Below are 13,257 nucleotides of genomic sequence, written 5' to 3'. Positions count from 1 at the left end.
TGTAGAAACAGAGACTTGCAAAGAATGGGTGACATGTCCAATGTTGACAGCTAGTTAGCAGCAGCACTAGGATGGCAGCCGCCATCTCTGGATCCATTGCTCAGTGTCCTCCCCTCCATCTCATGATGCATCAACTGGAGCAATAACAGAGAAGGGGGAAAAGAAGGAGAAAGCCAGGAGTGGTTGCTGACACCTGTAATCCCAGCTACACAGGAGGCCAAGGTGGGAGGATTTCATGACTCCAACAGTTTGTGATAAACCTGGAGTACATAGCGAGAACCCATCTCTACAAAAATTTTTTTAAAAATTAGCTAGGTGTGGTGGTGCATGCCTGTTGTCCCAGCTACTCAGGAGGCTAAGGCAGGAGGATTGCTTGAGCCGGGGAGTTCACAGCTGCAGTGAGCTGTGATCATACCACTGTGCTCCCATCTGGGTGACAGAGTGAGACCTTATCTCTAAAAAAATTTTTTTTTAATTTAAAAAATTAAAAATCAGCAGGAGCCAATAGAATCTTCACACATGCAACATTTAGTGTGCCCCAAACCCTTCTAAAGACTTCAAATGTAAACAAATAGGTTAGGCAAGACTTACTTTTTGAAACATAATTTTTATAATTAGTATTTTATTAATACTCTGTATATTATAATGAATTTAACTATGCTAGGTATAATTGATTGTATTGAAACGATAGAAACAGATTCGCTAAATCAGTAAAATGTGAACATTTATTTTAGAAAAATCACAAGTGATTTAAATAGGTATTTAAATCTATAGAAAAGTCTGTTTAGACACAATTTCAGAATGGGTTTTTGCTGTCCTCATGTCAGACTATTTTTCTTTATCGATTTAAAACAGGACCTTTGTTGGATAGTAGCACTTTGTGAATCAAATTTCACCACTGTACATACCTTGGATTGAACAAAGCTGCTTTTCTTCTAAAAAATATTGTTTGTCGTGCAAATTTTTCTCTGTTTTTAATAAGCCTTCTTCCCTGTCGAGCAAATAGATCAGGAACATTTTCTTTGCTGTGGTAAAGTTTCGGTTATGTAAGCACATTGTTAATTTTCTTTTAATGAACAAATTTAATATAATTACATCTCTAGTTATAAAAATGTTCCTTTGTCTCTCTCCTTCCTAATAATGCTGTTCTAGGAATAGCTACTTTCTCCACAAAAAAAAAAATTTCATGCTCTTTTGCCGAATTAACTTTGTTCAGAAAAATAATTTTTAAAGGGAAAATTATGCAGTTTTTCAGAAGTTAATGTGCCGTGTTCTTCATATTTTGGAGTGGAGCAGCTTTATTTAATTTTTAAATACTTTTATGTCAACTGACTCTGTTTCAATTTTGTGAAACCTCTTTATCAATACCTTGTTCTAAGCCAGGCTTGTAGGAAAGAAAAAGCAAAGTCCAATTACTTCTGCTGGTAATAATTTATATGCAGTGGGATTCTAAGTGGCTCTTTTTGTTTTTTGAGACCGAGTCTCTCTCACTCTGTCGCCCAGACTGGAGTGCTGTGTCACTGTTTTTGAGACCGAGTCCCTCTCACTCTGTTGCCCAGGCTGGAGTGCTGTGTCACTATCTCAGCTCACTGCAACCTCCGCCTGCCAGCCTCAAGCAATTCTCCTGCCTCAGCCTCCCGAGTAGCTGGGACTGCAGGCATGTGCCACCACGCCCGGCAGATTTTTTTGTACTTCTAGTAGAGATGGGGTCTCACCATGTTGACCAGGCTGGTCTCAAACTCCTGACCTCAAGTGATCCACCTGCCTTGACCTCCCAAATTGCTGGGATTACAGGTATGAGCCACCCTGACTGGCCTTAAGTGGCTCTTAACAAACTTAAATTTTTCACACCTTCTTAATTGGGCTAGATGGTATTTCTCATCCTAGTCCTGATAATATCTACCCCCGGGCACATTTTGGAGGTATAATGAATGATATGCTGTCACACTGAGCTAACCAAAATCATTTTATGATTCAGAGATTAATATAGACATGAAAAATTATTAATGGGCTTTTATCCTATTGGGTTCAATTTCAATAAAATGGTCTGCACCTGAACTAACCCTTTCACCACATAGCATAGAAAATGGAAATGAATCTTCTCCAAGGAGCACACACACACACACACACACAGATATGTGTGTGTGTGTGTGTGTGTGTGTGTGTGTGTGTGTATAATGGATGCCTTCTATGGTGGCATCTTGGTGTGGAACGAATTCATAATCTTAATCCTCCAATATTTTTAATTGTTCCCTACCCAGCTAATGGGACCAGTATCTTTCCAAGGGGCAAGGCTGAAGTCATCATTGATTGTTGCCTCTTTCTGACACTTCACATCCAGGCAATTACCAGCTTGTGTTGATTATGTCTAAAATCAGCTCAGTTCTCTCCAGTTCTCTCCCGCCTGCCCCTGTGCTAGTCTGGACCAGCTTCCTTGGGGGGCTATGACCATTGTCGTGGGATCCACTCCAGTTTATGCGCAACCCTTCTGCCAGGGAGCAACCAGAATGCCTGCGGGAGTGTAACAAAACCATGCCTGTCACCCCTCGTGTCCTCAATCTCTGCTTCATCACTTCTGAATAAAGATAAATGCCCCCAACCTAAAATAAAAGAAAGAAAAAAGGCAAATGCCCTCCATGTCTGATCATGATGATTTATCCTGACCTCTCCTCCACCTCACAGTCAGAGTTTTGCATGGAAAAAATAACCAACCAATCAATGCACACAGTTTGTAGGAATACTGCAACATCAGCAACTTATACAATAATGATAGAAAACAAAGAACACGGAGAGAAACACACCCATATTACCTGATTGGCTTTCTGAGTGACTGGTTGATGTTTTCTCTTTTGTACATTTATAATACTAAAAATACAACAAAACATTTGTTTAAAAAATCAATTTTGTGTACAAAAATCACAAAGTGCAATAGTCCAAAGTAGGTCTCTAAATAGCTAGTTTTTTTGGTGAGCTTTTAGTTAGTGCTCATACAGAGCCTGAATTTTGCTCTATTTAATCTCTTTTTTAGCCATTTCCCTTTGGGCTACCCTAAATGCCCTTTTCTAATTCAGGTGCTTTCAACTTTCAGTTACAAAACAAAAATTCATTTTTACATGGTTGCTGAGCTGAGACATGTGTCCTTAAATTGCTTATATAAATTCTGAGACTCATTACTAATGAAACATGTTCTTAAAATAAATTCAACATGACATTTCAGAGCTGCTGTCCTGGGGAGCTTTTTTCCCGTCCTCACTGACAACATTGAACTCCTCACCTCAAGCTATTGGAGTTATCTACTACTGTGTAACAAATTACCCCAAAACTTAGCAGCTCAAAGCAACTCGCGTTTGTTATCTCATTGTTTCTGTGGGTCAAAAATCCAGGCATAGCTTAGCTGGATCCTCCTCAACTTCTAGGTCTCTTTCAGGCTACTTCAGGTGCCATGGCTGTGGTCTCATCTGTGGTTCAAAAGTGGCAGGATCTCTTCCCAAGCTCATTCAGATAGTTGTAGGCAGGACTTAATTCCTTGCAGGATGTTCACCTGAAAGCCTCATTTTTTTGCCACCTGTTGGCTGGACACTTCTCTCTTTTTCTTATAACATGGGTCTCTCCACAATGGCCACTTACTTCATCCACAGCCAGCAAGCAATATCTAGTTTGCCAGCAAGATAGAAGTCATAATCTTTTACAACCCAATCACAGAAGTGACATCTCATCACTTTTTCCATATCCTACTCATTGGAAGTAAATCACTAGGTCTAGCCCATACTCAACAGGTGGGGAATGTATCAGATGTGAATACCAGAAAGGAAGTCACTGGGGCCACTTTTAATTGGCCGACCACATTTTTGTTCAAAACTCTACTACTGTACTTATTATACTCTACATAACATTTTATTATTAATAATTGTACTTTAAATAATAAGAACTTTATAAGTTAATAGTAACTTAATATTATTAAATAACTATAATGAACAACTATGGCCTTTTACTATGATTCCCTTGCTGAATCAATAAGTACTAAGAACCCAGAAGGAGAGACCCTGTCTCTATAAAAAAAAATAAAAATAAAAATTAGCTGGTCATGGTGCAGTGCCCTTGTAATCCCAGCTACTTGGGAGGCTGAGGTGGGAGGATTACTTGAGCCTGGGAGGTTGAGGCTGCCATGAGCCGTGATCACGCCACAGCACTCCAGCCTGGGTGAAAAAGTGATACCCTGTCTCAAAATAAGTAAATTAATTAATTAATAAAAATAAAAATGGCCCTAAGTGTGTAGTTTTATCCTCAAAATAATACTTGTATTATTATTCCTCTCTTACAGAAAAGAAAACAAGCTAAATATATAGCTTGTGGTTTCACTGCTAGCAAGCAGGGGAGAGAAAATGAAAACCTGAATAGCAGAAACTACATTTCTGACTCCACTGCCCACTTTAGTGGGTTTTGTACTTGTGGGTTTCCTCATTTGACCTGTTAGAGTCTTGCAGGGTGACTGTGTGTCTCATACAATCATAGAACCACCGTAGGACTGCTATAATGTCATCTTTCTAGGTTTTGCCCTGTGTTTGTGGAATTGAAATGGATTTGGTTGAATTGTCAGTGAATTGCTTTCCACTGGAAAGGTGTAGCTAGACTAAAATGATCCTAATAAGTTACATTTGTCTAGCACTTTATTATTTTGGAAACATTTCTGGGAGTCAGGTAGGGCAGGGTCTTGCTCTGTCACCCAGAGTAGAGTGCAGTGGCACAATCATAACTCACTGCAGCCTCAAACTCCTGGGCTCAGGCCATCCTCCTGTCTCAGCCTCCTGATTAGCTGGGACTACAGGCATGTGCCACCACACCCAGCTATTTTTTAAATTCTTTGTAGAGATGGGGTCTTGCTATGTTCCTCAAGCTGATCTTGAACTCCTGAGCTCAAACAATTCTCCTGCCTTAGCCTCCCAAACTGCTGGGATTACAGGTGTAATCTACTGCATCTGGTTGCATTTTGGAAACCTTTTATTGCTAGTATCCCAAGTGACTCCCCCATGGTCAAGGTGACATCTTAGGGTGATGTGCAGAAGAGTGATTCACAAGGAGAACATGCCTCCTAAAGACTCATAGCTGGTGGCCTGAGATGAGGCCAGAGCTCTGACTCTTATTTTTCCTCTCATTCTGCTAGTTCTTGACAAGCAGAGAATAAAAGCCACCAAAAAGAGAACTAAGGAGAGTTAGGAATGAGAGAGTAGCTGCAACAAAAACAGAGACTATCACATTCCCTGGGTTGGTTATCTTTCAGGAAGAATCGTGGTGATCTGTGTTTGCTTTTTATGAAAGGGGGAGATCCCGAAAAGGGAGGGAGGTGAGAGGACTATTGGAAGTAGGTCAGGGGAGAGAGAGATAAGTTTGTTTCCCAGGCTGGGAGCGGTGGCTCACGCCTGTAATCCCAGCACTTTGGGAGTCCGAGGCGGGTGGATCACTTGAGCTCAGGAGTTCGAGACCTGCCTAGCCAACATGGTGAAACCCCATCTCTACTAACAAAATAAATAAATAAATAAATAAATAAATAAATAAATAAATAAATAAATAAAAGATTAGCCAGGTGCGGTGGCAGGCACCTGTAATCCCAGCTAATCGGGAGGCTAAGGTAGGAGAATCGCTTGAACCCGGGCGTCAGAGGCTGCAGAGAGTTGAAATCACACCACTCCACTCCAACCTTGGCAACAGAGTGAGACTCTGTCTAAGAAAAAAAGAAGAAGGGTATGGCTCCCAATGACCAATGTGTAGGAGTAAGGATTCTTTGGGGTTCAGATAGGCAAGGAACACGATGCTGTTGTGCAGAGTATAACTCCTGATAAAAATGTAAGGTAGCAAAAGATTTGCCACATGGACAAGTGACAGAATAAGCAACTTAGAAGGCATGAGAAGAAGGAATGCTTGCAGCCTAATATTTTCCTTGAAGAGCCTTTTTGGAGGTGGTTGCCTATGTGCATTGGAATTTAAGGGCTTCCATAGCTTGCGGACGTATATTATACCTGAGAAACATTGTCTGTTAACATTGGAGGTGCACTTGTGGGTACAAATGAGAAATTTGCACCTACTCAAATGGTTCGGCATTTCCAAATCCTTTGGTAGATGCTGGTCTGCCTACATATAGGAGCAGACGGAATGAATTGCGATTCTGTTATGTCCAGAAGGTGAAAATTCTACAGATGATAGGGTGGGTAACATGCTAGCACTAACTCAGTGGTTTCAGCTGGAGGCAGTTGTGTTCCCCAGAGGACATTTGGCAATATCCGGAGGACATTTTTTATTTCACAACTACGGGAGAACAGAGAAGTTGGGGACAGCATCCTGTTGGGGTTTAGTGGGTAGAGGCCAGGGATGGTGCTAAACATCCTACAATGCACAGAACAGCCCCGCTCCCCACCAATAAAGACTCATCCAGTCCACATGTCAATAGTGTTGAGGCTGAGAAACACTATTAACAAAATCTGAGGTCCGTAAGTCAAATATCAACTCATGATAAAAACGTGTTCCCATGTTATTTTTTTCACACAGGAGAAATTAGTTAAGAAGTAGGTAAAGCAGCTACAGTGCTTGGTACATACTAAGCACTCGAAAAGCTGTTATTTTAAAATAAGAAAAGCTATGTATTTATTTCCTGTATGAAGTGAAACAGGAACCTAGTAATGAAGCAGAGACACAGAACACAGCCTCCTGGCTCTAGCCTTCTCTGATATGAATGCTGTATGTTGCACTCTTGTGGGGACAGGAGGTTATTAAACTCACTCTTTTGCAAATTCCTGGTATTAGTTATGGATTTGTAAGCCATTAAATCTACTTAGGGACCCCGATGCTCCAACCCTGAGCTTTTCATGGGCATTATTAATGGTGTTTTCAGTTATCTTAAAAATCTCTAGTGTGTCTCACTCTTCATATTTAAAGACGGATGCTAATTTTTGAACCTTCTCTGTGCCCCGTAAAACCTTCCAACCATTTAAAAAATAGTGCATGGCCCTGCTTAATTTCCTCTCTGGTTGAACTGGCATGAGGGCCTTTTAATTAAACAGAATAAACATACATTTTTGATTTAATGTGGCTTTCTTTGATACTTGCTTAACCAGCCCCTGCTCACATGGTGTCTACAGTCTAATTAGGAAGGGGAACAATAATCTGATCTCAGATTTACAACCCTTCTCTGTCATTATTTATTCATTTGCCTAGTCCACAAATAGTGACTATTTATGTGTGCCAAGCATGAGAGAAGATGGTAGGTACATAGCCAGGAGGCATTTAGACTTCTTTCTGGCTGCAGAATGCTTCCAGTGCAGCAGGGAAGCTTAAACACAAAATAACTAAAACTGCACTTGCTTGTATCATTAGTGCTGAGAAAGAAATGCACAGTGATAAGAAAAGGGGAACTTCCTCCCATGCAAGGAATCTGAGACGGTGTCCCCAGATAAGTCATATGCAAGCTGGGGATGGGGGCTAAAGATTGGCCTCTCCAAATTATCTCTGCCCTTCTCTTATTCTTCAGCCTTTCCTCACCTCACTCCAATATGAGGTCCATTGTTAGGATCACAGTGTTGAAGGTAGGAGAGTTCACCCTTCATAACATTCACCTAGCTGTTTAAACAGAAGCATGCAGCACTTGTACAGATATATTTGCTCATATTTGCAATTTCTCTGTCACAGATGTGGGGCTGGAGCCTGAATTTGCCAGCCAAAGAATTAACAGATGTTGAACGCAATGAAGAATTGTCTCAAAATGGCTGCTCCAAGAAAGGGATAGTGTTTCTAATAAAAAGAACATTTGTTAGAGCACACATCATCTTGAGCCTAGCCTTAGAAAACCTGTTCACAAGATAAGCCATTGTTCACTCTTTGTTACCAAGTTTGTGTTTAAGGAGTTAAGATTTGGGAGAGGCTTTCAACTTAGCTGTGGGTCCTGCCCAGCACAGTGTTCGCAGTCTGCAAGGAAGGTAGCAGGGTATTGCATGGGATTTTATGTTAATGATGTTTAAGGGATGATAATTCTCACCCAGGAAGGAGATGATCCATTAGTTACACTCTCAGTCTGTGTCTTAGGCCAGCGTGAAGCCATTACAGATCTTTAGCTGCAAAATAATAATTTTATGATGAGATAAGGGGTAGTTTTATTTCTGCCCTATTTTAAAAGAGAAAAGATGCAAGGCCTATGCCAGGGACTAAATCATTTCATTTCAGACTTTGTATAGAATTCATGTCAAATGAATGTCATAAATTATAAATAAAACATAAGTGTGTCACATAAAATAATTCTATGGTAATAGTTAATGACAGAGCTGAGCTGAATAATCTAAATATAGCAAGTGTGTGTGTGTGTGTGTGTGTGTGTGTGTGTTTTCATATAAACATTTTCCTCTCTCATAGAAAGTGAATGTGACCATCAAACATATCCTTGAATTCTAGAATTAGTCCCATGGACTTAAGTCTCCCAAGGAGATAAAAGTGAAGAGACTTAAAACAAACAAAAAACTCTTTTGCCCTATTTATTTGAATAAATAAGAGTAAGATAGTCAATCACTCAATCACTTTGCAAAGTTTAGTAATCTAACTGAATAACAAAAGTACCAACTCAATGTAGATAAGAAGAATTGAGTGGATCAGGAGGGAGAGAGGTGATTGACTATGATTAGTAGTGTCATGTGTGAAGGAAGTACCCCTAGACTGCCGGTCACATAGCTTCCCACATTTACTCTGTCTTCTTTAAAAAATATCATGCTTCTCAAAATACTTCACATTCTAAGAGTGCAGCTGTAAGAACATAGAGTTGATGATTGTATGGAACAACTGTATAGGATGTTGTAAGAAAAAATACTTCTCTTGGAGCTAAGAGGAAAACATAGTTGACACTGAGTTCTCTCTCATTACTGAATGTCTACTGTCTCACACCAGCTTCCTCTTTTGCTGTAATAGAGTAGTATTCAAGCAGGGGAAATTTTTGTCTCCCCTTCTCCCAGCAATGGCTGGTAGAGTCTGGAGACATCTTTGGATCTCATAACTGAGGGGAGTTATACATGCTACTGGCATATAGTGGGTAGAGGCTAGAGATGTGCTGAATATCCTCCAATGCACGGGACAGGCCCCTACACTAACAAATCATCCATCCCCAAATGTCAATAGTGCAGAGGTTGAGAAATCCTGGTTTAATACCATTCATGACCTGTAATGGAACCCATTATCCTGGGTAATTTGCATTTGTGTGTACTCCTTTACTAAGGCTCAATTAAGTGATTTAGTGAATATTTATTCACTCACAGGGCCATGGGGGAGAACTGCTAAAGAAAATTGAGGGATTATAAATACTTAATGGGAAGACAAGGTGAACACACATGAAAACAAATCCAAAAAATTCTACTTCAAAATGTTGTTGATTTTCTCCGAACCCTAATTATATGTATTCTATCAACATTTGCAGTGCATACCCTTTGTCTGTTTTTGCAAACTGTCAATTCAGATAATATAGTATCTCAGTGAATTGTTGCCACAATAATGTCATGTACCAATTCTCTCCCAAGCTCAATAGATTAACACAACAGTGTATATTCTCACTGGTTTGTTTGTTGGCTGAAACAAATAAGCACCAGCCTGCTTGTTGGGCTGCGTCTGCTACAAATGCATTTATTCTGGGGCTCAGGCTGAAAGGGAGGTAGCACATACTAGAGAAAGAGCTTCTTGTGGTGATGGCAAAAGTACAACAGGACCAAGCTAAACATGCAAGCATAACATCTCTGTTTCTCTCATATCTGATAGCATCCCATTGGCTAAGACAAATCAACATGGTTGAGCTCCAAATCAAGGCAGAACAAGTATACTGTGGTCTCTGTAAGGCCAATGCAAGATACATGGCCTCACTGAATACCAGTGGGTCAGAGAAAGGATTGCATTATTTTAACTAATAAGTTCATTTTATTATTTCCATTTCAAATTTAACATTATAAGAATTTTTCTTAACTTGTTTTTTTGATTTATTTCTATTTATAATTGTGACAAAATACACATAACATAAAATTTTCCATCTTAACCATTTTTAAGTGGAATTAAGTATGTTCACACTGTTTTGCAGCCATCACCACTATCCATCTCTAGAATCATTTTCATCTTGCAAAACTGAAACTCTGTATCTATTAAATAATCATTCCAAATTCCCCTGGGATGGAGAACTTCTTTAAAAAAAATAATTACCACCCATTTTTAATGGGAACAAAGCTTATTTTTATAGACATAATTGGCATATAGCATGCATTTATAGTTGTCAGCCCAACCTATGCCTAAGGTGTATTCTATCCAGGATACAGACATGTCTTCAGACCCAAGGTGGAAGCCCCACAAAAGTCTGTTTTACTGAGATAAAGAAGCCTGTTGGGAAGGGATTCATTCCAAGTTTAGGCCGAGAAGCAATATGGGTCACAGCCAGGGAGCCTGCATTAGAAAAATGGGTTGACATTCAGACCCATGTCCATCAATCACTCAGCAGGGAAGTCTACCTAATTCTCAGGTTCCAAGCAGTAGTAGGTTAATCGAAGGGGGAAAAAAGTGAAGTGTGCTTTTACTGAAATCTATATGGAATGTTAGGAGTTTAGGGCATCAGCAGCATATAACTGGCAGCTTCAGGAGTGACCAGTACAGGAGCCAACCAGCTGGCAGCAGGAGGGGCTTTAGCAGTGTTAAATCCTGGAGCCCATGAGACGGAGCTCAGTATCCTTATCATCAGCCACCAGTGGTGGGACTCAGACTGGGTGGGCAGTGGTTGTGAGGTCCTTTAGGCAAGACCTGTTTCTATCAGCAGGAGCAGGAGGCATCACTACAGAGCCCTGGGAAATGACAGGCATTATTCAGTAGCCAAGGGAACTGCTCGAGTAATTAGAAAAGCACTGAAGTCTCCACCACGTGGAATGCTGAAAAACCCTAGAAATACTGGGTTCCAGGGACAGTCTGAGAGAGAAGAGCCATAAGGAGTCCTGGGTGCTAGTCTAGAAACCACAGCTTGCTATGAGTATGACTAGGGCAATTCACTGAATCTCTCTGGGTCTTTGTTTTCTCTCCTGAAAGTAAGAGAATTGGGATACATGATTTGCCTGGTCTTTTCTAACTGATATTATATTACCTGAATGGATGTTGTTATATGATCTCAAGACAGGCTTTACATTCATGCCAGGTTTTGGTTGTAGAAAGTCTGTATTCTTTATTTAATTGATTAATTAATTAGAAGGAGTCTCACTCTGTCAACCAGGCTGGAGTACAATGGCGCCATCAGAGCTCGCTGCAGTCTCGAACTCCTGGGCTCAAGCAATTCTCCTGCCTCAGCCTCTCAAGTAGCCGGAACTATAGACATGCACCACCACGCCCAGAAAAATTTTAAATTTTTTTGTAGAGATAGGAACTTACATATTTCCCAGGCTGGTCTCAAACTCCTGACCTCCGCCAATCTTCCCTCCTCAGCCTCCCAAAGCACTGGGATTATTGGTGTGAGCCACCATTACCAGCCAATCTCTCTGAGTCTTTGTTTCCCCATCTGAAAATAAGAGAATTGGAATGCATGATTTGCAAGAGCTTTTCAAACTGAAGTTATATTATCTGAATGTTGTGATTTGCTCTCAAGCCAGCCTCTAAGTTCATGCCAGCTTTTGGTTGTGTAAAGCCCATAGTCTTAAACCATGCTTTAAAAAAAAAAAAAAAAAAAAAGAAGGAAAGAAAAGAAACAGGCAGTTTCTTATTTCTTTCCAAGCATAAATATTAGCTTAAGCATTAAGATAGACAAGGTCTTTGGCATGATGGCATTGTATAACTGGATTATTTCATGCAGTCTTATTTGAGGAATTCAGTAAGAAGTTACTTTGCATCAGCTTTATCTGTATTTAGCATTTAACCAGATTAAACCGAATTGGGGGCCTTTAGACTCAATGGCAAAAATGGTTTTACATAATAATAGCAGGGTGCTTTTTACATATTCATGATTTCTGTTTGAACATGTTAAATTCAAGATACCAGATACATGTCTGTATGGAGACCTTAGTTCAGTATTTGGGCATACAGTCTCTCTGGACATAAAACCTAGGTGTTTCTAAGCATTCATTTGGTATTTAATCTCACCAAGACAGCATGTGTATTTCATAAAGGTAGGGAGGAGATCAGGAAAGCAGAAAGTGTCTTGAGGCTCACAACATTTAAAGTGCAGACTGGACAATGGACACTCAGAAGTGGCGCCAGGCCAGGAAATAAGTTTAGTCGTTGTTTGATTGTTTCTTTGAGTGTTTTGCACCCAGTTAGCCTACACATTTGTTTAAATTATTAAATTGATGGTCATATAACTGCACATGCAAATCTGTGTGTCTGTCTTCTCTTTAAAAATTGGAAGCTGCTACAAGGGTGACATCCTTTAGGAGGGGTGCAAGCTCTCGGCTGGCAAAGCTCCCTCCCCATATCGATGGCTAAACTCAGGCCATTTCCCATCTCCCATCCAGCCTCTGTAATTATGTGGGGTGTGATCCTGATTCTGAGGTCCATGAATGGGGAAGAACCAGCAAATAGAGACTCAGAAGAAAGAGGGACACAATAGTAACCTCAGGGAGTGTGTTCAAAGAGGAGCGCATTCCTGAGCAAGGGAATGGCTCACTCTGACAGGTATTGCTGGAAAGCCAGGGAAGAGATTCTGCCACACCGTGTGCACTGGCCTTGATGCCCAGTGTCCTCAGTGACTCTGGGGGAGCTGTCTGCATGCACCAAGGCTGGTGTGAGGGCAAAAGCAGATGCAGAGTGAGGTCAAGCTCACACGCCAGTTCACACATTGGATTGTCAGTGCTCCCAGATACACGGCGATGAGGGTACAGTGTCAGGAGAGAACAGTTAGGTACACTAAAAGCCCAGACTCCACCACTACACTAGATGCATGTAAGACATCTGCACTGCACCCCCTAATTCTATAAACATTTTTAAAAATTAAAAGTAAATAAAATTAGGCAGTGTATGGTGGCTTATGCCTATAATTCCAGTGCTTTGAGAGGCCAAGGCAGGAGGATCACTTGAGCCCAGTAGTTTGAGACCAGCCTGGGCAACATAGTGAGACCCTATCTCCTCAGTAAACATTGGAAAGAAAGAAATTGCCAGGCCGGGTGGTCCTCACCATCATCCCAGCTACTCAGGAGACTGATGTGGGAGGATCACTTGAACCCAAAAGTTCAAGACCAGCTTGGGTAACATAGTAAGACCCTTGCCTCTAGAAAATAAAAACAA

The 13,257-nt window shown here is 40.7% G+C and overlaps 1 protein-coding gene across 4 annotated transcripts in view; it reads left to right on the top strand.

The window, feature by feature from the left end:
• The window catches only part of STS (steroid sulfatase), a 211,852-nt gene that overhangs the window by 93,038 nt on the left and 105,557 nt on the right, over nt 1–13,257 (top strand). The window lies entirely within an intron of this gene.

This window comes from Papio anubis, chromosome X (genome assembly GCF_008728515.1).
Source record: "Papio anubis isolate 15944 chromosome X, Panubis1.0, whole genome shotgun sequence".
NCBI classification, from domain to species: Eukaryota; Metazoa; Chordata; class Mammalia; order Primates; family Cercopithecidae; genus Papio; species Papio anubis.
This window is presented reverse-complemented; position numbering and strand designations above follow the sequence as displayed.